Here is a 25,701-nt window from a genome sequence, read left to right on the forward strand (position 1 = left end):
TAAAAGTTGATACTGTGCAATATGAGAAAATGCAAAAGATAATTATGGTCCGTTATAAAAATTATACATGCATACAAAAAAGAACAGACGGAAACAGGTTATGTGAAAAACCTTTGATTTGACGGAGTAGTGAAATTTGGGTGTTTCCATTCTGCTATTTCTGGTACTGTTGCTCTAATATTTTTTATCCATCAAATAAGTGTATTTTCCTATTTGTTAATAGGAACTTTGACTTCAGAAGGCAATGGTCCCTTTTAGAGTCATAGCAAATGTGAGATACTTTTCATTAATAAGTAGGTTTTAATTTGCTATAGATACAGACAAGGAACACATTATTGTTGCAGCATGTAAATTTGAACAGTTTATATTCTAATATAGCTTTCATACTTACTCTTGTAGACGATAGTAATTGATAACCAATGTACATATAGCCCTCTAAAATTTGCATGCAATATATAATTAAAAGTCTCCCTCAAATTCACAAACCATTGCACTTATTTCTTATTTTCATATTCTCTTTTAATTTCCATCTCCATGGCTACATTTTTGTTTCCATATTATGCTCCTTTTTTTCCTATTCACTTTATATTTTCAGTCATTTTTATACAATTAGAAAGTCTTTCTAATTATCCATTTAAGTGACTAAATATTTCCCTAAGGTCATTTAACCAGTCCCTTCTCACTGGATATTTTATTTCTTTATATACTCTTACAACAAATACAGCTTACTAAATTTGCGATTGTTTGATTAAGTTCTGCTCATGGGTAAAAAGAGATGAGGAATAAGAAATTAGTTGTTAATCCAGAAAAATTAATTAGGGCACTCAATTAGAGAAGTTCGGTGTTAAGATCAAGTATAACTTGACAGTTATACTACCACTGCAAATGTCAAGGTAAATCTTACCAATTTTTATTGACCGAACTAATACAACTCTGAATTTTCAGAGGGTTGTTCTCACAATTATACACTAAAAGGCTGAAGTTAATAATTCAACCATGGCTACTAAAATCCCACGTCTTTGTACTTCTGACTTCTAATTCTGTTTCTTTGAAAAACTTCAATGTTCCTTGGGTATTACCTGACTACTTAAGAGCAGTCACATAATGAATGTATTTGTTACTGTTGTTCAGTGTCTAAGTCATGACTATTTGTGACCCCATGGATGGCAACATGCCGGGCTTCCCTGTTCTTCACTATCTCCCAGAGTTTGCTCAACTTCATATCCATTGAACCAGTGATGCTATCTAATCATCTCATTCTCCATCGCCCTGATCTCCTCTTGCCCTCAATCTTTTCAGTATCAGAAGTGAAAGTATTAACTGCTCAGTTCTGTCCAACTCTTTGCGACCCCATGAACACCAGGCTCCTCTGTCCATGGAATTCTCCAGGCAAGAATACTGGAGTAGGTTGCCATTCCCTTCTCCAGGGGATCTTCCTGACCCAGGGATTGAAACCAGGGCTTCTATATTGCAGGCAGATACTTCAACATCTGAGCCACCAGGGAAGACCAGGGTCTTTACCAATGAGTCAGTTCTTCACATCAGGTGTCCAAAGTATTGGAATTTCAGCTTCAGCATCAGTCCTTCCAAAGAATATTTAGGCTTGATTTCCTTTAGGATTGACTGGTTTGATCTCCTTGCTGTCCAAAGAACTCTCAAGAGCCTTCTCCAGTACCACAATTTGAAAGAATTCTTCAGGGCTCAGTCTTATTTATGGTCCAACTCTCACATCTATACATGACTACTGGCAAAAACATAGCTTTGGCCATATGGACCTTTGTTGGCAAAGTGATATCTCTGCTTTTTAATACGCTATCTAGGTTACTCCTAGAGATGCTATCTTGTCTTACTCCTCTCCTAATTTTGAACCAGTTCATTGTTCCATGTCTGGTTCTAACTGTTGCTTCTTGACCTGTATACAGGTTTATCAGGAGACAGGTAAGGTGGTCTGGTATTCCCATCTCTTTAAGAATTCTCCACAGTTTGCTGTGATCTACACAGTCAAAGACTTTCAAGTAGTCAATAAAGCAGATGCTTTTCTTGAATTCCCTTGCTTTTTCTATGATCCAATGGATGTTGACAATTTGATCTCTGGTTCCTCTGCCTCAATGTATGTATTAAATATTTATTAAATATCAGCTTTGTGTTTGGCACTGGGCTAAGCCTTGGAGCTACAGCCCTGAATCTATCAGTTTATGAGGCATATGAAGGACAAGTGCAGAGTGCTGGAGTGGCTAACAGATCCAAACACAAGGACTTTTCCTGAAGGTGAGGAGTGGTTAGCTTCTTTTAATGAGGGAAGGGTGGGAGTTGGAGAGGAGGACAGTGTCCCAAGCAGAGGGAAGAACATACGTAAAATCCCTGAAGTGACAAGGTGTATGCCAGGTCCAAGAAACAGACAAGAAGGCGACAATGATGACAGCAAGAAGGATAATTTACTTCCCTGGTGGCTCAGACGATAAAGTGTCTGCCAACAGTGCGGGAGACCCGGGTTCAATCCCTGGGTCAGGAAGATCTCCTGGAGAAGGAAATGGCAACCCACTCCAGTATTCTTGCCTGGAAAATCCCATGGATGGAGGAGCCTATTAGGCTACAGTCCATGGGGTTGCAAAGAGTCAGACACGACTGAGCGACTTCACTTCCACTTTTACCTCAACTACACTGTCATGTCGATAGCCACCAATGAGGCAGTTTCTACGAGATCTTGGGTTTCAGAAGGAAAAGACGGGAAGATAAGTTTCTTCAATGTAATTTGGGTCTAGCTCCAAAAACATCAACTAGAATATATTGGTCTTACTAGAGTTGGCACCTCAACAATACCAATTTCTTCATTAATGGGGTAAGGAAAGAGTCAAGCACAGACTGGAAGATGTTCTAAAGCTTTCTCCTGAAGATATCAAAATCTTGGGAGAGGGCACTTAAGACTTTGTCATTCGAGAAAAATACTCACTCTACTTCCTCTATATTTTGGCCCCCAGGAACACTGAATTGCTCGCTTTTGCCTGCACAGTCCACTTGATAACTCATCTCTGGCCTTTGCTCATACTGCTTTCTCTACGAGACATCTCCCCCTCTCCCCGATGGTTCAGATGGCATTTGAGTTTGCAAATTTCTCAGCTTAGCTACGCTATGCACTGCGTTATTTTGAAGTTGTATATTTATCAGTCTCTCTTTCCTTCACACTGACCTTATAGAAGGCAGAAACTATACTATTCACCTTTGTCCCTTGGTGCCTTGGGTGGCACATTGTTCCTTACATATTTGATGAAATGAATGAACAGACAAACACATTTGCTGAGAATATTCTTCCAAAGGGAAGAGTCAGAAAAGACACAATACAAGTACACAATTAATATAGAAGTCACTTTGTTCTGTGTGGCTCCAAAATAAAAATGGAAAGGCCAGAAATTCAAATTGTGGCTTAGCTGAAGGATGAATGAGGAGACGAGAGCTGTTCAAATTGGGAATAGCCTGCTTTGCAAGGGAGGGAGGAGCCTTTACTCAGTGGGTAGCTGGCTAGACACTAGACATCATAAGAGACCCAGACATCTACTGAGAGGTTAGGCTGTATGACTTCAAAGGATTCTTCTGGATCACTGGCTGGACTTGCAGGAAAACTACTCTTGCCAACAGGAAAAAAAAAAAAAAAGAATGCCATAGGAACCTTTAGAGGAGGATATAGGTCACTGCTACATTGTTTTATCGTATGGATTCACAGATCTTTGAAGTGATAGCTTTGATGACAACCTAGCAACACACAAACATTGCTTTTAGACTCTAATATGGAGAATATGCTTCCCTGGTGGCTCAGATGGTAAAGAATCTGCCAGCAAGGCAGGAGACCTGGGTTCGATCCCTGGGTTGGGAAGATCCCCTGGAGAAAGGAATCGCTACCCCTCCAGTTTTCTTGCCTTGAGAATCCCATGGACAAAAGAGTTCATGGGGTTGCAAAGAGTCGGATATGACTGAACAACTAACACACAGATATGGAGAATATGGTGGTTTGGACTTTTACTGATAAATTCTGTCCTTGAATCCACTCTGAGGAAAGGAATAAATCAGAACCCACAATGAAAAGAGGCAGGTAGAGACAGAGTATAGCTGGATCCGTGTTTCTGATCCCAAGGATTCCCCAGCCTGACAGCTGGGCCTGGCCAGTCACAGTAGTTCTTTAGCAGAGGTTCATCTGAATTCAGCTAAGGAAATTACTAAAGTGCTTCCCCGTCTCCCCTTGTTATTCTCACCCAGCCTGCCCTTTCAGGCCTTTGCTCCCAGACAGCAGCGTTCAGCGGAGAGAGGGAGAGAGAAAAAGAAGCAGTGAAATCACTGCCTGCTGTTCTCCATGGCAGAATCTCTCCCATCCCCCCGACAATCATCCCAGAGCTGGCCAGCTGCAAGGGCAGAGCCCAGAACCTCTGTCCTCTGCGCAGCCATCCCTCCATGAGAACAGGCAGATCCCTGGGTGACAGCCTTAGATCCTGAAAACGGTGCCTGAGTGTGGATACTTGACACAGTCAACGGAAACTGCAAGGGCCCACGTGGGTGAGGGCAGCCTCTGTGTAGCGTTCTGGCTGGGCTGCTGTTTCCTCGCAGTTGGGCAGAGTCCATGTGTGAGCATGCGGCTGCCTGGGACCATTATTTCTTCTGGTTCCCATTCCTCCACACTGGCTGACTCTCCCCCGGGAACACAAGTCCACTGCCTAGTCAGTGGGTTAGGAAGTGGCACTTCCTCCTTCATGTACTATACTCTGTCACCTCTCAGGAAAAAGGCAAAAAAGCAAAAGGAAAAGAACATTTGCCATTTAACTGAAGGCTGTAAATATAAATACCAGTATCCTCAGAAACAGAAGCCCAAGCCCACTGCCTAGCCAAGTGGTACTTTCTCTTTCATGTACTACACTCTATCAACTCTCAGAGGGAAAAATAAAATAAAATAGCAAAATGAAAAGAACATTTAGTGCAAATAAAATGAAAGATAAAACATTTAAATGATGGTTGCAAATATAAACACAGTATCCTCAGAGAATTCTCTTTTCATTAAAAGATTGTTCTTTAACAGAAAATTATCCCCAAAATGGGGTTACAAAAAAGAAGAGGAAAATTTGGTGTTATCATAATCATATGAATTTACAAAAGGTTCCGTTGACAAAGAATTTCTTTTACTGTCAGAAGTTCCTACTTTCAAATACTATTTAATCTAGTAATTCAGTTCTAGGAATTTATCCTAAAGAAATAACCAGAGACCTGTGCAATGATTTGTGTTCAAAGATATGTGGCAGTATCATGCTTCTAATTCTAAAAACAAAACAAAAACCAAATTGTAACCGGAAACATTCAAACAATGGAGAAATAGTTTAACAGTACTGTGATATGTCTATCTGAATGTGGGAATATTTTAGAGCCATGGAAACTGCAGCAATATTTAATGATAATGGAAAATGTTCATTATACAAATGTGAGAGGAAAAAATTGAGTATGAAACTTTAATTAAAGTATGATCACCACTAAAATATTTTTTAAAAGACTTGCTTTTTACTAAGAAATTTATGAATTACTAATTGGTAATAGTAAAACTGCTTAAGTAGTAACTCAAACTACTTAAGAGGGAGAGACATTTTTTAAGTTATAAAATTCTTAATAAAATACTAAAAATGTCCTCAAGGGAACTAACATTTATTACATTTTTCTTTTTGGAACTAACATTGATTGCATTTTTCTTCCTGGAACTAACATTAATTGCATTTTTCTTTTTATGCTAAACTTTGAGCTAGGCTTCTTTGAATCCTCTATCTGATGGACAGTATTTTTCCCCTTTTCATGTATTAAAAAACAAAACACAAAAACAAATTAAAACCAAAAGAAAACCCTGAGGTTAAGAAGAGTGGAGCAACTTACTTAAAGACAGAAAGCAAGTAAATAGTGGAAGTCAAATCCAAACAGGATATTTTAAGCTTCAAACACCAACTTTTCCCCTCTTACGTCATATTGTCTCTACTGGGTTAAATAATTTGATGGTAAGGAAATAAAAATAGGAACAACAAACTATGAAATTTTTTTTGAAAAGAACCCATACCACTCTTATCAGTATCATAAAAATATTTTAAAAAACTGTAATGGAAGAGCATGTATTTGGACCATTCAGACCTGTTTTTCACATTAGGTACATTTCTTAACTTTGAACCTAGCTTTCTTGTCTGTAAGATGTACATAATAGTAACTGCTTCACAGCATTATTAGAAAGATCAAAGTAAATGATATATGTACCAGCAGAGCACTGAGCATAGATGCTGGGAGGTGTGTGAAGGTTAATCAATATTAGTTTATTTCCTTGGGTTGGATACTGCACTATTACGAGTGTCCTTCTAAACATGAGGGCGATAGTGGCAAACGGAAGTAAGACAATGCAGTCTTTCATTCATACCTTTATCTAGTCATCCAACAAGTATTTTTTGATGACTGTTGGCCTACAATTTTATCATATGGTACTTCTCTTTGTAAAGATAATTTAGTTACATATTCTAAATATGGGAGAAAGGATGGCTAGGTAGGAAGCATTGAGAATGTTAAGTAAATAAACGCTAGATAAAGCAAGACTCAAACACTATTTTTTTAAGCTTTCAGTATCCATAACCTATTTTGATGCATTGAATTTTGGTATTTCATCTACAAACCCCAATATTTCTGTGCATTCCCTTCACTTCAGTAGGATCTATATGTTCCTTTCACTTTCTACCAAGAATATCAATATACAAGTCTCTCATCTGCATATCTGCTCCAGCAGGTATTTATTTTTATTTACTATAATTTATACTATATAATCAGAGAAGGCAGTGGCATCCCACTCCAGTACTCTTGCCTAGAAAATCCCATGGATGGAGGAGCCTGGTAGGCTGCAGTCCATGGGGTCACTAAGAGTCGGACACGACTGAGCGACTTCACTTTCACTTTTCACTTTCATGCATTGGAGAAGGAAATGGCAACCGACTCCAGTGTTCTTGCCTGGAGAATCCCAGGGACGGGGGAGCCTGGTGGGCTGCCATCTATGGGGTGGCACAGGGTCGGACACGACTGAAGAGACTTAGTAGCAGTAGCAGCAGCAGCATCATACTATATAATGAGCTTCCTAGGTAGCACTAGTGGCAAAGAATCTGCCTGCCAATGCAGGAGATGCAATTGATGCAGGCGGACTCCCTGGGTCGGGAAGGTCCCCTGGAGTAGGAATGGCAACTCACTCTAGTCTTCTTGCCCAGAAAATTCTATGGACAGAAGAGCCTGGTGGGCTATAGTCCATGGGGCTACAAAGAGTCAGACACAACTAAATTACTAAGCACATACACACATACTACAAAATAATATATGTGTTATTTTCAAGTATATCAGTTCAGTATCAGTTCAGTCACTCAGTTGTGTCCGACTCTTTGTGACCCCATGGACTGCAGCACACCAGGATTCCCTGTCCATCACCAACACCCAGAGTTTACTCAAACTCATGTCCTTTGAGTCAGTGATACCATCCAACCATCTCATCCTTTGTCTTCCCCTTCTCCTCCCACCTTCAATCTTTCCCAGCATCAGGGTCTTTTCCAATGAGTCAGTTCTTCACATCAGGTGGCCAAAGTATTAGAGTTTCAGCGTTTTAGCATCAGTCCTTCCAATGACTATTCAGGACTGATTTCCTTTTGGATGGATTGGTTGGATCTCCTTACAGTCGAAGGGACTCTCAAGAGTCTTCTCCAACACCACAGTTCAAAAGCATCAATTCTTCGGCACTCAGCTTTCTTCACAGTCCAACTCTCATATCCATACATGACCACTGGAAAAACCATAGCTTTGACTAGACAGACCTTTGTTGACAAAGTAATGTGTCTGCTTTTTCATATGCTGTCTAGATCAGTCATAACTTTTCTTCCAAGGAGTAAGTATCTTTTAATTTCATAGCTGCAGTCTCCATCTGCAGTGATTTTGGAGCCCAGAAAATAAAGACTGTCACTGTTTCCATTGTTTCCCCATCTCTTTGCCATGAAGTGATGGGACCAGATGCCATGATCTTAGTTTTCTGAATGCTGAGTTTTAAGCCAACTTTTTCACTCTCCTCTTTCACTTTCCTCAAGAGGCTCTTTGGTTCTTCGTTTTCTGCCATAAGGGTGTTGTCATCTGCATATCTGAGGCTATTGATATTTCTCCTGGCAGTCTTGATTCAAGTATATAATTATATTTAATTTCTGACATGCACATAGACTGTAAATTACTTGTGTACAACTTGACCACTGATCAACACATATAATAGAATGATGACCAATATAAGCAGGTAAAGATTTGAAAAAAAAAAAGTTAAAACAGATAGTAGCAGATTAAAATAAAGAATTCTCTAGGCTATATGACAGGATAAAAACATTACTTGATAGAAAGGTCTATTATTTGTAAAATAATTTTCTAAACTGTACTAAAAGCAATTTTATTTTGGGCAGTAGATCTTGAATAGCACAGAGAATAAAGATAACTTTTTCATAGCTATTACCTATTGAAGTCATTCAAAGTCTCCCTCATCTACCTTCTCTAACATATTGTAATATTAAAAGATGAATGGCCCCAGGCCCATTATTAGGCTTTTATAAAGATATGAATGTAACACAGACATTCCTAACCACTGTTGCTTACAATTTATAACTACAACAAATTTTTCCTTTTTTTTCCCTTAACATGCTAACAATCCATGTATCTTTGGCTAAAGGTCTTAGCCCAAGAATAAGAAATGCCTGTTGCCTATTTTCACCCAGTTCCGACTTCTAGGAGGTGCGTTTAGGATGTCTCAATGTTCACTTTATTCAACAGTATTTTTCTGGACACTACAGAGTAGAGCAGCCATCGGGAGGTCTGCATTTGGGGATTAGTCATGGTTTAAGGCAAAATGTTTTAAGGGGATGGCAGAGAGGAAGTAGTTTCGTCAAACAGGTGGATGGAGAGTGGCAGAATCCAAGAGATCAAAGAACTGATGAGAAGTAAAAGAGTGACATAGTAAAGATGATCTGTGTTCTTGTGGAAGAGTTCTGTCCTTAGGTGAGGTACACGGCAGCACCTGATGAGAAGGAGGCAGGGTAGTAAAAGATTTTAGAATGTGGTGTGTGTGCGGGGATACACAGCATGCATTATGGGGAAGAAGCCCATGGGAAGGAAGAATAAGCATACAAGAGAGAAGGAGAGCCAAATCCTGAAAAAGGAAGAGTGAGGAAGAGGGTCTAGGGTCCAGATTCTTTGAGAACTACCATAGGTTAGGTACATGTGGTATAGTTGTACCAAGGGATACAGAGTTACCATGAGATGAAAAGATCTTCACAGTACATCCTCAGATAAAGAAAAAAGAGTACAGTATAGGATTTAAACTTCGATCTCACTTTGTAAAATATATGCATAGCAAAAATTTGTAAGTATGTTCATCAACATGTTAATATTGCTCATGGACATTAGAATTACAGATCTTTTTTCTTTTGTCATTTTGAGTAAGTCCATCATTAACTTTTTCCTTATAAAAATATCTAGAAACACACAAACATTCAGTTCAGTTCAGTTGCTCAGTTGTGTCCGACTCTCTGTGACCCCATGAATCGCAGCACGCCAGGCCTCCCTGTCCATCACCAACTCCCGGAGTTCACTCAGACTCACATCCATCGAGTCAGTGATGCCATCCAGCCATCTCATCCTCTGTTATCCCCTTCTCCTCCTGCCCCCAATCCCTCCCAGCATCAAAGTCTTTTCCAATGAGTCAACTCTTTGCATGAGGTAGGTAGCAAAAGTACTGGAGCTTTAGCTTTAGCATCATTCCTTCCAAAGAAATCCCAGGGTTGATCTAAAATCTTTTTGGCAAAAGAACAAATCCAAGTTGGTCTTTGAGACAGCATGACTCAGCCATAGGTTGGGAAAAAGATATTTTTTTCTTTTTTACCAGGCCCACTTTCTCTTCCTTTTCGATAAAGTTACAGGGCTATTTTCAGTTGGAATAATAAAGTTAAAGGACCTTTTTGAGGTAGACGAGAAGGAAGCTGAAGGAGTTCTTGCCTGATGTCTTTGCTCTATATATTTAAGATGTCAGGACATTAAAGGGAAAAGTCTAGAATGAATTTCAAGACTTAAGTAAAGCAGTAAATGGCTGGAATTGCAGATATGAGGCAAGATAGGGTCTGCTGAGCAGCACAGAGGTGGGACATTGTCAGTGTGATTACGTGATTTTCTCCCACAGAGTTTAGTAATCTTGAATGGTGAAAAGGAAAGGCTTGATAGCCTTCGGGCTGAGGATTGAAAAGCAAATGTGGCTGACTCTTAAAGGAATGAGTAATATATCAGGAAGGACAGGAAAAGAGAAGCAGAGAGGATGCCCAGAGACTGGAAATATAGATCACGACAAGGTCAAACGACAGATTTATGGGGACCTGGGAACAGAAGAAGGGGTAGCAGGCTGTGGACACGATGGGGTTTTCGGGTCAGGATTTCAGAGATGGAGCAACACTGATAAACATGGAAATTCGCAAGAGTCCAATCATGCGCACGTATTAAAGTGATTATCCAGTAAGAGTACTTTGTGGCTGACACTGAAGTTTCCTGGGAAGAAAGAGACAAAAGATAGAGACAAAATTGTCCAAAAATGTTCAGTGAGAGTGAGGAAAGACCTAGGGTAGAGATGAGAAGTGGGATGTGAGGCAGTGTGGTAGTGGAGAGCGTTCCAAGCACAGGAACAAGATGCACCAACCCCCCGCAACCCAACCTCTTTTGGGGGATATACATGAAAGCTTTCTGAATAGCAGACCTAGGAGTATCGGTTCCTAGAGAATCTAGGTTTTCTTCATAAGGGATGACATGATAAGTGCAGTAGTTTACTATGATTAATTCAAAGACTCTGTACAGGATGAATTTAGAACAGGTTTGATGGATTGAGTCAAAAAGGAAGGAGCATAATTTGGGATCAGATACAGTGGTTGAGCTGTGAATTTTTAATTATGAATTGTATATGATTTAGGATGTTGTCAATGGCACCACAACTACAAAATTTTAAAGTAACATCTATCTTGTACTTCGTTTGTAACAGTACTTAACTGAAATGCCACTGTGTGTGCTCATGGTGTCTGACTCTTTGCAGCCCCATGGACCGTAGCCCGCCAGGCTCCCCTGTCCATGCTATTTTCCTGCGAGAATACTGCAGTGGGTTGCCACTTCCTCCTCCAGGCTACGTTCCAACTTAGGGATTGAACCTGGGTCGCTTGCATTGGCAGGTGGATTATTTAACACTAGCACCACCTGGGAAGTCCTGAAATGCCACTAGAAGCTAATATATACTTCTCAACATAGTTTAACTTCTTGATCACTTTCCCAGCGTAAGCTGGTAACAAATGGAGTCTCTCTCTTGTGCCCCATTAAGCTATTTCCATTGACTTCTCTTGAGTTTTCTGAAAACTTCCTGGCATATGAAGGATTAAAGTATATATCTGTTTAGAAAAGTTGGTACATAGAAAATAAGAAAGATATGGAGAAGCCCATGAATGACTCAATTGCCACATCAAAGAATCTGATAGCCATCCTTGACTCCTGCTTGCCTGTCGGTCTCTACATTTTATTAAACATCATGACTTGTTGATTCTGTCTTTGAAAGATCCCTCTAATCCATCTAGCCTCTCTCAACTTCAGTGATCACTGCCCCAGGTCAGAAATTCACGCATTCTCCCCAGTGATCCTCTGGCTTATATGCCTGAATCACTTCACTCTATCCTTCTCATGGCAGAAGGTGCTGAGGATAACAGATACGAATTTCAAACTCAAATGACAACAAAGGCAGACGAGACATATAGGAGGGTGCAATGGACCCACGAGAGGTAAAACAACAGGGCAAGAGTGTGGTTACATGGCAACTGGTCTTCCTATCTGGGATAAAACAAGAAGAAGGGATTGAGTATATATTTCATCTAATGAGAAGAATAATTATTCAGCTCTTGTGGATGACAGGCACTCTAGAATGTGGGCCTAATGTTGGGAGATAGGTCTCTCTTGTTGAGGGAAGCCAGGAATCAAATTTTCTTAAGTATAAAGAAGTCGTGGTACAAATATACAATGTAATATTACTCAGTCATAAAAAGGAATGCAACGGAGTCAGTTTTAATGAGGTGGATGAACCTAGAGCCTATTATACTGAGGTAAGTCAGAATGAGAAAAACAAATATTGTATACTACTGCATATATATGGAATCTAGAAAGATGGTACTGACGAACCTATTTTCAGGGCAGCAATGGAGATGCAGACAGAGAGAAGAGACTTGTGGACACAGTGAGGGAAGGTAAGGGGGGGCGAATAAAGAGAGCAGCATTGAAACATATATATTACCGTATGTGAAATAGACAGCCAGTGGGGAGCTGCTGTATGATGCAGGGAGCTCGGTGCGCTGTGACCACCTGGAGGGCTGGGAGGGAGGTTCAAGAGGGAGGGGGCACATGCATGCCTAAGGCTGATTCATGTTGATGTATGGCAGAAACCAACACAACATCGTAAAGCAATGATCCTCCAATTAAAAACAAACAAATTAAAAACATTTTTATCTTAAGTAAAGTACCAATTTTTAAAATTTGGAAAGTTACTCCACTGAGATGCATATGGGTTCTTAGTCAACTATGCTCCTTATAACTGGAGGTTTGAGTGACACATTCCACAGATGCCATATAGCTCGACTCTCTATGTCCCCAAGTCAGAGACAGGATCTAAGCATCTCCATTTTGTAAACTCACTATCCAGTTAACTTATATTTTCATCTGTGTAGCTTTCTATACCCTTGGCAGCATATAAAGAAAAAATGCCTGACCCAGAGTAGAGCCTCACTTTCTCCTTCATTTTTCTTCTCTATATTATTTTGTGCTTAGTTCACAACTTGAATGTTACACACTCAACAATGGACTGTATTTTTTTTTTTTAACTTGTCTACCTTCTCTATGAGGAGGGCACAGCAACCCACTCCAGTCTTCTTGCCTGGAGAATCCCACAGACAGAGGAGCCTGGCGGGCTCTAGTCCACGGGGTCGCAAGAGTCGGACATGACTGAGCTACCTTCCCTGGTCTATTGTGAGCATCAAGCCAAAGCATCAAACTGAGTTATTCATTTTCTGTGTCTAAAGCATGTAGTACCCACGTATGGAAACAACTGAATACATTCTTGCATGAACTAAACTGAACTGCTGCTTCTGCCTAGAACGCTCCTCTTGTTGAATTCCTATCAAACACCACAATTTATCTCAAATGTTACCTGGAGAGTTTTCTCCAACTGCTTCAGGCATACATGATTGCCCTTTCTTCTGTGATTTCACACAATTTCATTCATAATATGATTAAGACCACAAAGTTATTTGTATCTATGTCTCCCTTACTCTAGATTCTTAGCATCTGGAGGACAGGGGATATACAATATTTGCAATCGGATCCCTAGTGAGAGCAAATGCTCAGTAAATGTTGAGTTAAACTGAAGATACTCTATACAGAATAGATTACTCACAAAGACCTACTGAATAGCACAGGGAGCTATATTCAATATCTTACAATGACCTATAATGGAAGAGAATATAAAAAATAACATATATTTATATATCTATGCATAATTGAATCACTTTGCTGTATACCTCAAACTAACACAATATTATAAATAACTATTTCAATAAACATTTAAAAAAGAAACTGGAACTACTTTAAATAATTTATATGAATGGGCTAATAAATAAAGCTCATGTAAAAGGGTTAAAGGAGGTTCTTTGGTTTTAATACAAGACAGCTAAAGTATGAATCCCTTATATTTACTTGAATACCTACAATGTGCTCAACATTGTATCAAATTCTGTGAACAAAAGAAAATAAAAGGCAGGGTTCTGTTTCTGATGGAGCTTACAGTGCAGCTGGGCGGATGAGCCATATAAAGAGGAACGGAGTGGATGCGGCACAACCACAAATTTATCTGTGGCTCTTCCTCTCCCGCGGTCTTCTCATCCATCACTTGCCAAGTTTTATTCATTCTGCCTATTGAGTATCTCTTGTTTTCATCCTCTTATTGCTATGCCTATTGCCTCTATCCCAGCTAATTTCCTCATTTCCTATTGCCCAGGATTTTGCAAAATCCCAGTGTCTGGGAATGATCATTTTATACACCATTTCTTTTGATTCATTGTATTTCAAACGTATAATTTTCCCAATTTCTCTCAAAACAACAATTTAGATCTTCTTCTGTATTCTACTCCAAATCTTTGACAACCAACTGTTAAACAAAATAATCTTTTCACTCTTTACTGAACCATGAGGATATTTTAGCTTAATTCCTACAGTTTTGTTTTCTGGCAGGGTGCACTTATTGTTTCTTTTTACTATTTCTTGGCAGTACTCTAGGTGCTTATTTGCTTTCCTTGCTACGACCAAAAACTTAAGTTCCTTAAAAGTAACTTTCCTCTGAAGAGGTAACTTGGGAATAACTAACTGTGGCTCTGATTTAACAAGCCTTCAGCCCATAACCCTACCTTTATCAGTCTTGACTAGGCCTAGAGGGATGAAGATTAGCACTGTTATAACCTGTTAGGTACCACTCTCTTAGAAGAGATTAAGAAACCAAGCTGCAGAGTCATTCCTGCTGTGTCTGGACCCAGCTCTACCACTTCCCAACTTGTGACCCTGAACAAGTTCTCTAAAGTACAGCTTCACCTGAAAAAAGGAATAATAACAGCCTTTGTGCTGGTTATAAATTAGCAGGCCTCAAAGTGCCTTGAAGATCAAAAGCATTTTCATATTAACAAGATGTTCTTTGCCTTTTTCATTGTGCTTATCTTTGCATTGATGGTGCCAAACAATGGTGGGTAAAACTGTTGGTGCTTTAGCACGAAACAAGGCAGGGGTACGAAAGTGTACCAGTAATCACTGGACTCTTTGCATACATTAACAATAAAAACAAAAAAGTCAGTCTTACTTAAAAAAAAATCTTTGAAGCAAAGAAAATTATTAATTATATAGGATCATTACTTTCAAGTTTATAACGTTATAATATACAGTTTGATGAAATGAGAGGTATGCCCAAAGTACTTTTGCATATTATATATGGTTTTCTCAAGTAAAAAAAAAATCCACAATCATTTGAGTTGCAAATTAAACTAATCATATTTTCATTGTTTATCATTTTTACTTGGAAAAATGACTGACCTACAAACTTTGATTATTTAGTTTTTGGTATTTAGCAAAAACTTTCCAGAGAACTGATGAAGTGAGTTTGTTTCTTTCAGGGAAACAACTGAGAGTATTTGTTGTCAGTGGTAAAATTTGAGTTTTCAAGCATCTACCACCATGAGCATGACAGCTTACTAAGACTTAAAAGACTTTTCTGATGGGATGAGTCATAATCTTGACAGATTTTTCAGTATTGTATAATTAAACAAATCAACATTTAGATGATCTGTATAATTCAGTGAACCATTATTTTTTTAACTAACTAGTACATGATATTATAAACCATTTAACATTGAAGATAGATTAATTAATTTTACTATAACATAGTACAAAAAAAATTCACTGATATAGTTTCAGATTCTGCATTGCAACTGATCTTTAAAAAACTACCATTTGTCCAGTTTTGCTATAATATTCAGGAAGAATGCCCACAATTAACTGGGAAGACTATGAAAATATTTCACCTTTCTCTATTCATATCTGTGAAATAGCCACATTTTCCTCATATACTTTGACTAAAGCAACATGTACTACAGACTAAAGGTGAAGATGAATTCAGATCTATTGTATTAAATCAGGCTTGAGACTTGAAAATAAAATAATGCCAATCTTCTTGCTAATCTGTTTTTGCTTTGAAAAATATTGACAGTTGAAATAAAGTTATAAATGTAATGAATTTATAATTGCTATTTATAAATTAATGAATACTTTCAAGTGCTTAGTTTTAATCTTTAATATGATATATGTTGATAGATAAAATACATATAAACAAAATGAGTTCTCATTAATTTTGAATAAAAAGAGGTCCCAAGATAAAAATGTTTAAGAAATGCAGTCATAAACAGTCTATAATTCTTATAAAGCAGTTACCATGGATACTATAAGGGCTCAGTAATTGCCAATAACCCTATCATGCACCAACTGCTCAATAAGTGTTAGCTGGTATGATAACTTCCTAAAACCAAACTTGATTCTCACCCATTTTTCCCAGTTTGAAGATAACTTGAGGAGCTGAGGCAGCAGAGTGCTTGAGGAGGGGAGGGAAGAGATGGGTATATTATAATTTAATAATTATAAAATTAATAATATTCACCACCTCAGGACATGGAGTATTAATAATATTAATATAATAAATAATATTATTCACCACCTCAGGACATGTACACCACCTCAGGACCAGCTCCTGAAGTGAAGGATTTCCAACATGATGTGCTTTTCTGCAGGTGCACTGAGATTCTAAAAGCATGCACAGGCTATCCATCAGAGACCTGGAGTATAAGGTCCCCCATGTCTGGTGTGAATTCACTTTCTCACACCAACCAAATCATTAATCAACGACTTCTTAAAGCTACCCTAAATCTATAGCAAATATTTATATTCCATTTGGCAAATGATAAACCACTGGAAGTATGAAAGATCTCAACACCCTTTTACATTTTTTTAAGGCAATGCTATTTGCAACATCAGCCTTCTTTACTAAAAGACATGAAATTTCAGAGCTATGTTGAGATCAGCATTCCTTTGGGTCAGAAGTCCAAACTCCCCTCAGCCCACACTATCATTGATATCCGAATGTGTTAACTGGTATTTAAAAATCCTCAGCTTTTTAGTGCTGCTAATAAAACCTAGACCCAGGAATCAGAAATACTGCCTGGGAGCAAATGGACTCACTGTCTCTTATAGGTATATATCGGGACAGGGGAAGTAGAGGTAGGGAAAGGCAGGTTGTGTGTACTCAATTCCACTCACGGCTGCTTTTGCTTTCTCTGCAACCCTGAGGATATGTGTTAATATCTAAATCCTATAGCTTTTGTAGATGGCAAAAGAATTTTAAGCCATGAACACCTGTTACCATACAGGTGCTCTCCTGACTTCCTCGTGTGTTTCTTTCCTTCGCCCTCACTAGGCTGTGGACATATGGAGGGTGAACCAAATCTGTTGGTTCTCCAACACTTCAAGTTAATTTCTGCCGTGGGGACTTTATGTTTGCTTTTGTATCTACCTCTAGGATTTTGTACATCCTTTTAATCTGATCAAGTGCTACCGCCTCAAAGGAGCCTGCCTCACCACAAACTCCTCTCTCATTACTGCCTATCTTATCGCTCTGTTACTTTCATCAGGTCATTGATCACATATGAACTTATTTTATTGTCTAATTCTCTCACTAGAGTATAAGCTTCAGGAGGCAGGGACTCTTCTGTAATGCTGTATTATTGGTTCCAGGAACAGCATCAGGTACATAAATAGGTGTTCAAGAAATTTATGTTTAAGAAATGAGTGACCCAATCAACCAATGAGACTCTGTGATTCAGTGGAAAGAGTACAAGTTTTGGAGGTGACAGACCTGGGTTTGATTCCTAGCTTTACTTATCAAGTATGTGATCTGGGTCTAGTTCCTTAACTTTTCATGATCTCAGTTTAATCATTTTATTTTATTGGGTTGGCCAAAAACTTCATTTGGATTTCCCCATAACATCATATGGAAATACCTGAAAGAAATCTTTAGCCAATCCAATTTTTATTGATATATTAGTTGATTTATAATATTATATTAGTTTCAAGTATACAGCATAGTGATTCAGTATTTTTTACAGATTATATTCCATTAAAAGTTATTATAAGATAATGGCTGTAATTCCCTGTGCTGTGCAATATATCCTTGTTGCTTATGCAAGTCTCATTATTTTCAAACAGTGATTATTAGACTGTTGGCAAAGGGTGATGTTTTCATATATAAAACATCCAAAATTGTTTGATCTACAGAGGGTATTCAACAATATTATATTCAACACTTGCTATGTCCATGATAAGTAATGCTGACATCACACCATCAAGTCCCTGACATCACAGAACTTACTATCTTTTGGGGAAGAAGGATATAGACACATACAATGGCATTGCTGCTGCTAAGTCGCTTCAGTCATGTCCCACTCTGTGTGGCATCAAAGATGGCAGCCCACCAGGCTCCCCCATCCCTGGGATTCTCCAGGCAAGAACACTGGAGCGGGTTGCCATTGCCTTCTCCAATGCACGAAAGTGAAAAGTAAAAGTGAAGTCGCTCAGTTGTGTCCAACCCTTAGCGACCCCATGGACTGCAGACTACCAGGCTCCTCCATCCACGGGATTTTCTAGGCAAGAGTACTGGAGTGGCTTGCCATTGCCTTCTCCATACAATGGCATTAAATGACAGCAAATCTTAAATGCCAAATGAATGCCAGAGGGAGAAAGGAAACTTTCATTGGCTCCCTACTGCCCAGAGAATGAAGTCCAAGTTTATTTAGTGTGACATTCATGGTACTTCATGAACAGGCTCCCCCTTGTTTTTCAGCCCTTACTTTTCACTGGCATCTTCCACTTAGAGGCCACCTTAATCATCTCCATTACTGTATTCACTTGGCTCTCTATGTATACCGATCTGTTAAGCCTTGTAGCTTTGCTCACATACTTTCCCTTTCTTTATATTTGAATTCTGCCTGCCCAGGGCCTGAATTGTCACTTCCTCAAATGGCAACCCACTCCAGTGTTCTCGCCCGGAGAATCCCAGGGACAGGGCAGCCTGATGGGCTGCCATCTGTGGGGTTGCACAGAGTCGGATATGACTGAAGCGACTTAGCAGCAGCAGCAGCAGCAGCTGAAAGCAACTGCATCCTCTTTTAAGGTCCCAGGGCAGGTGGTTATACTTCTCCTTAGACACTTCCCACATCCTACTTTGTATTTGGAGTGTATTATATTTGCTTTATCTCAGTCTTATCTTTAAGAACTTAAGGTTGGAAATTATTTCTGGTTTGTGTTTGTCATCCCCAAAGCCTTGTGCATATCCTCGATGTCCCCACAATAGTCAGAGACAGTGAAATGAATGAATGAATGAATTCAAAATAAATGAAAAGGAACTAAATGGGAGACTGGGTCTTCTACTTGGATTTTTCACCTTCAGTCTAGGCTCTTTCAACTAGATTATGTTTACTTTACTTTGAAGTGAAGTCGCTCAGTTGTGTCCGACTCTTTGCGATCCCATGAACTGTGGCCTGCTAAGATCCTCCGTCCATGGGATTTTCCAGGCAAGAGTACTGGAGTGGGTTGCCATTTCCTTCTCCAGGGGATCTTCCTGACCCAAGGATGGAACCCAGGTCTCCTGCATCGTAGGCAGACGCTTTAACCTCTGAGCCACCAGGGAAGTCACAGTGCTACATATAAGGAATGACTTTTTAAAAAATATCTTGTGCTAATTCCAAAGACAATGAAGGCTTCCTGGAGTACTGAACTGACAAGGATCCTGAGATGATACCCAGGCTACTATGGGAAAGCCTGTATCACATCATTTAGCTCAGCATAACTATATATTGGGCTTTTCAGGTTGCTCTAGCAGTAAAGAATCCATCTGCCAATGCAAGAGACAACAATAGATGGGGATTCAATCCCTGAGTTGGGAAGATCCCCTGGAGTAGGAAATGGCACACCATTCCAGTATTCTTGTCTGGAGAATTCCATAGACAGAGGAGCCTGGCAGGATATAGTCCATGGGGCTACAAAGAGTTGGACATGACTGAGGATCAATCACATATTACTTTTTATTGGCCAGCTTGTTTCATAATTCTTACTCTGAACACCTTATTTTGTTTATCAGAGCTTTTTGAGAATCAAGACCATGTTTAGTTAACTCTTCTTTTATGATCCTGTCTTACAATGTGCTGAACACAATGTCTCTTCTTAGCCTTTGGATACTGTTTAGCCTTTGCTCAACCCACAAAAGTCCTTCATGAACTGCCTTTATTTTCCTCTTGCTACAGTCCATCTCCCATCTTCCTCCTTCTATTGACCCCTACTTAGATTCTCTCAAGTACCATCATGCCATTTCCATCTCTATGCCATCTTCCCATCTCTGTTTTATCTAAACTCAGATCAAGCATCACCTGTCCTCTAAATCTTATGTGACTCACTAGTTGGGCTTAAATAGGCTTTCTCTGTACTCCCAGTGTACTCTGATCTTGCTTCTGCTGCCAATAGCTGTCAGATTACATTATAAAAACTGGATTGTAGGGAAGGAATCATGTTAACTTTACTTTTGGGCACACTGTAAATATGCAACATGTGTTGACTAAATGAATGAATGAGATCTTTATTGATGTTAAACCCTTGGTAGGTTTACCTTAGTTATTCACTAAAATCATATATTTAAATATGTTTCTATTTATTCTTGCTTCTACCAGTTAACAAAAAACTAGGCACTTATCTTTTGAAACAGGGAAAGAAAAAAAAAATCAAGCTTCCTGCTGTATCAAGAGGTACACTGGAATAATAGTTTGCCCAATAGAAGCCAGAAGGAATTAATTCACCTCCATGGTTTCCCTTTAACTCTCTAATCACAGGCAGAATCCAATCAGACTTGGAAAGAAAATGAGGCTTGAAATCTACTTTATATTCCTCTTAGAGTCTTCTCTCATCTGTTGGAATGAAATTCTGCCTATATCATTTTTCTTTAAAGAGCACACATTTGACTAAGGATTTAAGAACGCAATACAAAACATTTAATTCTCAGTATCAACTTCAGAACATTTCTACATCTGAAGACAAAGTAAATAAAGTTAATTGGAGTGCAACGGAGAGGTAAATATTTCTTTTAGAAGGTACTTAACTAGAATATATATATCAAAAAGATCTCTTTGGTTCTTAGCCCTTTAAGAAGTACAAGCAGAAATATAGGGTATTTACTTTCTTCTATTTTGCAATGGAAATAAAATTTTTTATGATTCAGGCAACAAAAAGATATTTTCTATTTACTCCTTTGATGCCCTAAAACATCTTTCAGACACTGAAGTCCAAGGGTAAGAGGAGCTGACAAAATCATGTTGGTCTATCACTGTACTTTAGGCAGGCTAATAATTCTCCTTGAGGCGTAAACATGAATGACTTGCCACATTCTGCCACTTTCAATCTTTTGGGAATATACTTCAAATCACAACGTGTTTATAAAGTCCTCTAATCTCAGCCACATCACAATAAATGATGAACCAGCTTCCAGAATATTGGCTCTGACCTCAAGCAAATTATGCAATGACGCTTCCTTGAAAGTTTCTGTGCTTGCAGCTCCTTCTCTCCCAGAAGATACATCTACCAGATGGCAAATGTGACAACCTCAGGAAAAAATGAAAGCTGGGTTGAAAGCAGCAGCTTCTTTAGAAGGTCAGGGCACAAATCTCTAGTAGTGAAGCACAGCAAAGCATATTAGAGACAAAACCTTATTACCCAAATACAGCTATTTCGCAGCACTTAATGTTGGGTGGGCAGGATGTCTGCCTGAAGGTCTATTGCTGTCTCTCATTCTAGGCTAAGAGCAAAGATTTGGACCTCATGGCAAGGCAGGGGCAGATCAGACTGTGCAGATAAGGGTTTTAGGATGCTAATGAAACAGGAGGGAAGGTGCCAGGGCAGACTTTTGAAACAATGGCATAGTTCAAGGACACAGCATAAACCAATTAGAATCAAATGGGTCCAAGATGGCAGAAAAGTCAACCTCCGACTAGAGCTTGATCCTCAGTCAGCAAGCTGAATGACATCCCCAGATGTGCCAGGACAGTTCCAAGGCACCATCGAAAGACTAAAAGGTGGGCTGTGGCCCAGTTCCTCGAATCTCCACTCTTTCCCCAAAACAGTTAGAATAAGGCTCCCACTTAGCGTATGAAATTACCCAGCCCATAAAAACTAACCACCCCATTTCCAGGGACCACACTCACCCTCTGTGATGGCCCACACTCTGTGGAGTGTATTTGTATCTGAATAAATACACTTCTTACCTATCACTTGGTCTTTCACTGATTTTTTTTTTTCTGCAATGAGACATCAAGAATCTGAGCTTCATTAGGTCGTGAAAACAGGTACCATGGTTTTTGGCAGGGTTCAAGTCCTAGCCACCTGGGTTAGAGTTCAAAGCAGGGTTTCAGCTGGGTTCAAGTCCCAGCATGTGGGGTTAAGTCCCAATCTCAGGTAAATGGTTTCACTACCACCCAAATTCAGAGAAGTATATATCAATTCATATACACATATGTAAATTTCACATATATATACATAAATATTCTCATACATGCACAAATATATGTTATATATACAAATACATAAACATATACACACAAGCCACAATGGAGTACATGAATTCACATTGACACATAACCCATTGAAAGACCACCTGAGACATTTTAGAAGCCTTCCCTTAGTACCAGTAGAATTTCTTGCACAGTAATGTATTTCTTGCACAAGTGGAAGAATTCCTATAACCAGTTCTCATGGCAGGCCTGAACAGTGGACAGCTGCCATTTTATAAGACAGAATGTGCAGGGCAGAATGTGGATGAACAAGAGAGCGTCATTTGCAGGCGAGAATATCCATTCATTCTTCCATTTATTCAATCACTTTTTCATTTAGAAATACTAAATTTGTACTAAAAATCAGGATTGTACTTAATTGATAGTCATATCTATATTAAAACAAGAAATATTAAAGAAGTTGTGCAGAAAAAATCTTTTTAAAAATGTGCCCCATTTTATCCTAATTTCTACCTACCTTAAAAGAACACATTTATAAAGTTTAATAAAACAGAACAAACCTCTAAGCATTTCACTTCTTAATTTGCTCAGAAATAGTATACAAATCTTCCTGTATTTTGCTTAAAACATCTTATTAGGTTACCTATTAACAAGGCCTTACTTAGAATCTAAAGGACTATTTCTTAAAATGTGTAGGTGTGTTTATGAATAAATCCAAGTGCAATGAAAGAAAAGAAAATGAATCTGGTATCAAATGCCTCCTACTGACTCTGTACTGGAACATTTGCTTCTTTTTGTGAGTAGGCTAGAGGCAGCATAATTTTTACTAACTGCTTTCTTCTTGGCTGGAAGGAGAGGGGTAGAAAGAAAATTGGCTTGGTGCCTGAACTCATTTCAATTTCAATTCATCTAAAGACAAAAGCAAGAATTGTCCAGGCTGTGGGTAAGGTGGTTTCTTTTTTACCCTTTAAAAAAGTACTTTTCAAGTCTGTCTATTATCTACAGGCTTATTTAATCTTCTGTCTTCTAACTGTAAACTATGAAACTTGTCCACTGCCCAGGAATCTAGCTATGATAACGATTTTCACGCTGTCAGTACACAACTTGAAAATGGATAAACAGCATCCCCAGATGAAATAGGGTGAGCAATTCAATCACTCCAGAATGAGTGACTGAAAAAAACTACTAGCTTTGGATACTCCATTCATTTCTCTTAACCTAAAGGAAAAGATATAAATTATTTGATTATGTCGCTGGGGATATACAGAGAATAATTTAATACCTCTTCTTTTAGAACTGATCCTCATAATGGCTCTGAGAAAGGTTTGTATGAGTATCTCTACATCAAAGATAAGGGAATAAAAAGACCCAGTTAAATTAAGTCATGGTCTAGACAGACTCAAGTGACAGGTCTTCAATAGAGATAGGTTAAGGATGCTGGATGAGAGACACTGAGCCTTAAACCATTTGGGCTGCATAGAAAAAATATGTTTCTTTCATTAAAAATTAATCAAAGAATCTAGACTGAGTGGCTTGCAGTAGCTCAGCAGTTTGTACTCAGCAAATTTTTATTATGCCCAGTCATCAAAAATAGAACTAGAACATCAGAAGGAAGCTAAGATAGTCATCTATGCAGACACTGATGTAAAATTTGTGAGCTGTGTTTAAAAGCATAGTACATAATCTCATATCAGTATGTAGTGCCTAGCATTCCAAATAATGACACCTTCACATGTGGTCACTGTCTCATGGTGTAGGTGGTTGGCTGGGATACGTGTGTCTATAAATGCACAAGAAAACAATGAATTTCAAATTATCAACCTTCCTGTAGTTTCTTATGTCTTTCTTCTACTCGATATAAACTCTTGTTCATGAATTCACTACTTATCCATTACTCACTCATTTATGTATTGACCATCTACTCTGCCAGCCAATGAGTGATGTGTTGGATGTACAGGCCTAGTCCTGACTACATGGGTACTTCATTAACTGACATTTTATGAATGAGCAGGATTCACAGCTATCAGTTCAGTTCAGTCACTCAGTCGTGTCTAATTCTTTGCGACCCCATGAATTACAGCATGCCAGGTCTCCCCGTCCATCACCAACTCCCAGAGTTCACTCAAACTTACATCCATTGAGTCGGTGATGCCATCCAACCATCTCATCCTCTGTTGTCCCCTTCTCCTCCTGCCCCCAATCCCTCCCAGCATCAGAGTCTTTTCCAATGAGTCAACTCTTCACATGAGGTGGCCGAAGTACTGGAGTTTCAGCTTTAGCATCATTCCTTCCAAAGAAATCCAAGGACTGACCTTCTTTAGAATAGACTGGTTGGAACTCCTTGCAGTCCAAGGGACTCTCAAGAGTCTTCTCCAATACCACAGTTCAAAAGCATCAATTCTTTGGCATTCACCTTTCTTCACAGTCCAACTCTCACATCCATACATGACCACTAGAAAAACCATAGCCTTGACAAGATGGACCTTTGTTGGCAAACTAATGTTTCTGCTTTTGAATATGCTATCTAGGTTGGTCATAACTTTCCTTCCAAGGAGTAAGTGTCTTTTAATTTCATGGCTGCAATCACCATCTGCAGTGATTTTGGAGCCCCCCAAAATAAAGTCTGACACTGTTTCCACTGTTTCCCCATCTATTTCAAGTGATGGGACCAGATGCCATGATCTTAATTTTCTGAATGTTGAGCTTTAAGCCAACATTTTCACTCTCCTCTTTCATCAAGAGGCTTTTTAGTTCTTCTTCACTTTCTGCCGTAAGGGTGTTGTCATCTGCATATCTGAGGTTATTGTTATTTCTCCCAGCAATCTTCATTCCAGCTTGTGCTTCCTCCAGCCCAGTGTTTCTCATGATGTATTCTGCATAATAAGCAGGGTGACAATATACAGCCTTGACGTACTCCTTTTCCTATTTGGATCCAGTCTGTTGTTCCATGTCCAGTTCTAACTGTTGCTTCCTGACCTGCATATAGGTTTCTCAAGAGGCAGGTCAGGTGGTCTGGTATTCCCATCTCTTTCAGAATTCTCCAGTTTATTGTGATCCACACAGTCAAAGGCTTTGGCATAGTCAATAAAGCAGAAATAGATGTTTTTCTGGAACTCTCTTGCTTTTTCAATGATCCAGTGAATGTTGGCAATTTGATCTCTGGTTCCTTTGCCTTTTCTAAAACCAGCTTGAACATCTGGAAGTTCACAGTTCACATATTGCTGGAGAATTTTGAGCATTACTTTACTAGCATGTGAGATGAGTCCAATTGTGCGGCAGTTGATGGCTGGATGGCATCACAGACTTGATGGACGTGAGTCTGAGTGAACTCCGGGAGATGGTGATGAACAGGGAGGCCTGGCGTGCTGCGATTCATGGGGTCGCAGAGAGTTGGACACGACTGAGCGACTGAACTGAACTGAACTGAACTTGAGCATTCTTT

General features: G+C 39.1%; 1 protein-coding gene across 11 annotated transcripts in view; it reads right to left on the minus strand.

The window, feature by feature from the left end:
- The window catches only part of DLG2 (discs large MAGUK scaffold protein 2), a 1,427,929-nt gene that overhangs the window by 724,803 nt on the left and 677,425 nt on the right, over positions 1-25,701 (minus strand). The window lies entirely within an intron of this gene.

This window comes from Capricornis sumatraensis, chromosome 8 (assembly GCF_032405125.1).
Source record: "Capricornis sumatraensis isolate serow.1 chromosome 8, serow.2, whole genome shotgun sequence".
NCBI lineage: Eukaryota > Metazoa > Chordata > Mammalia > Artiodactyla > Bovidae > Capricornis > Capricornis sumatraensis.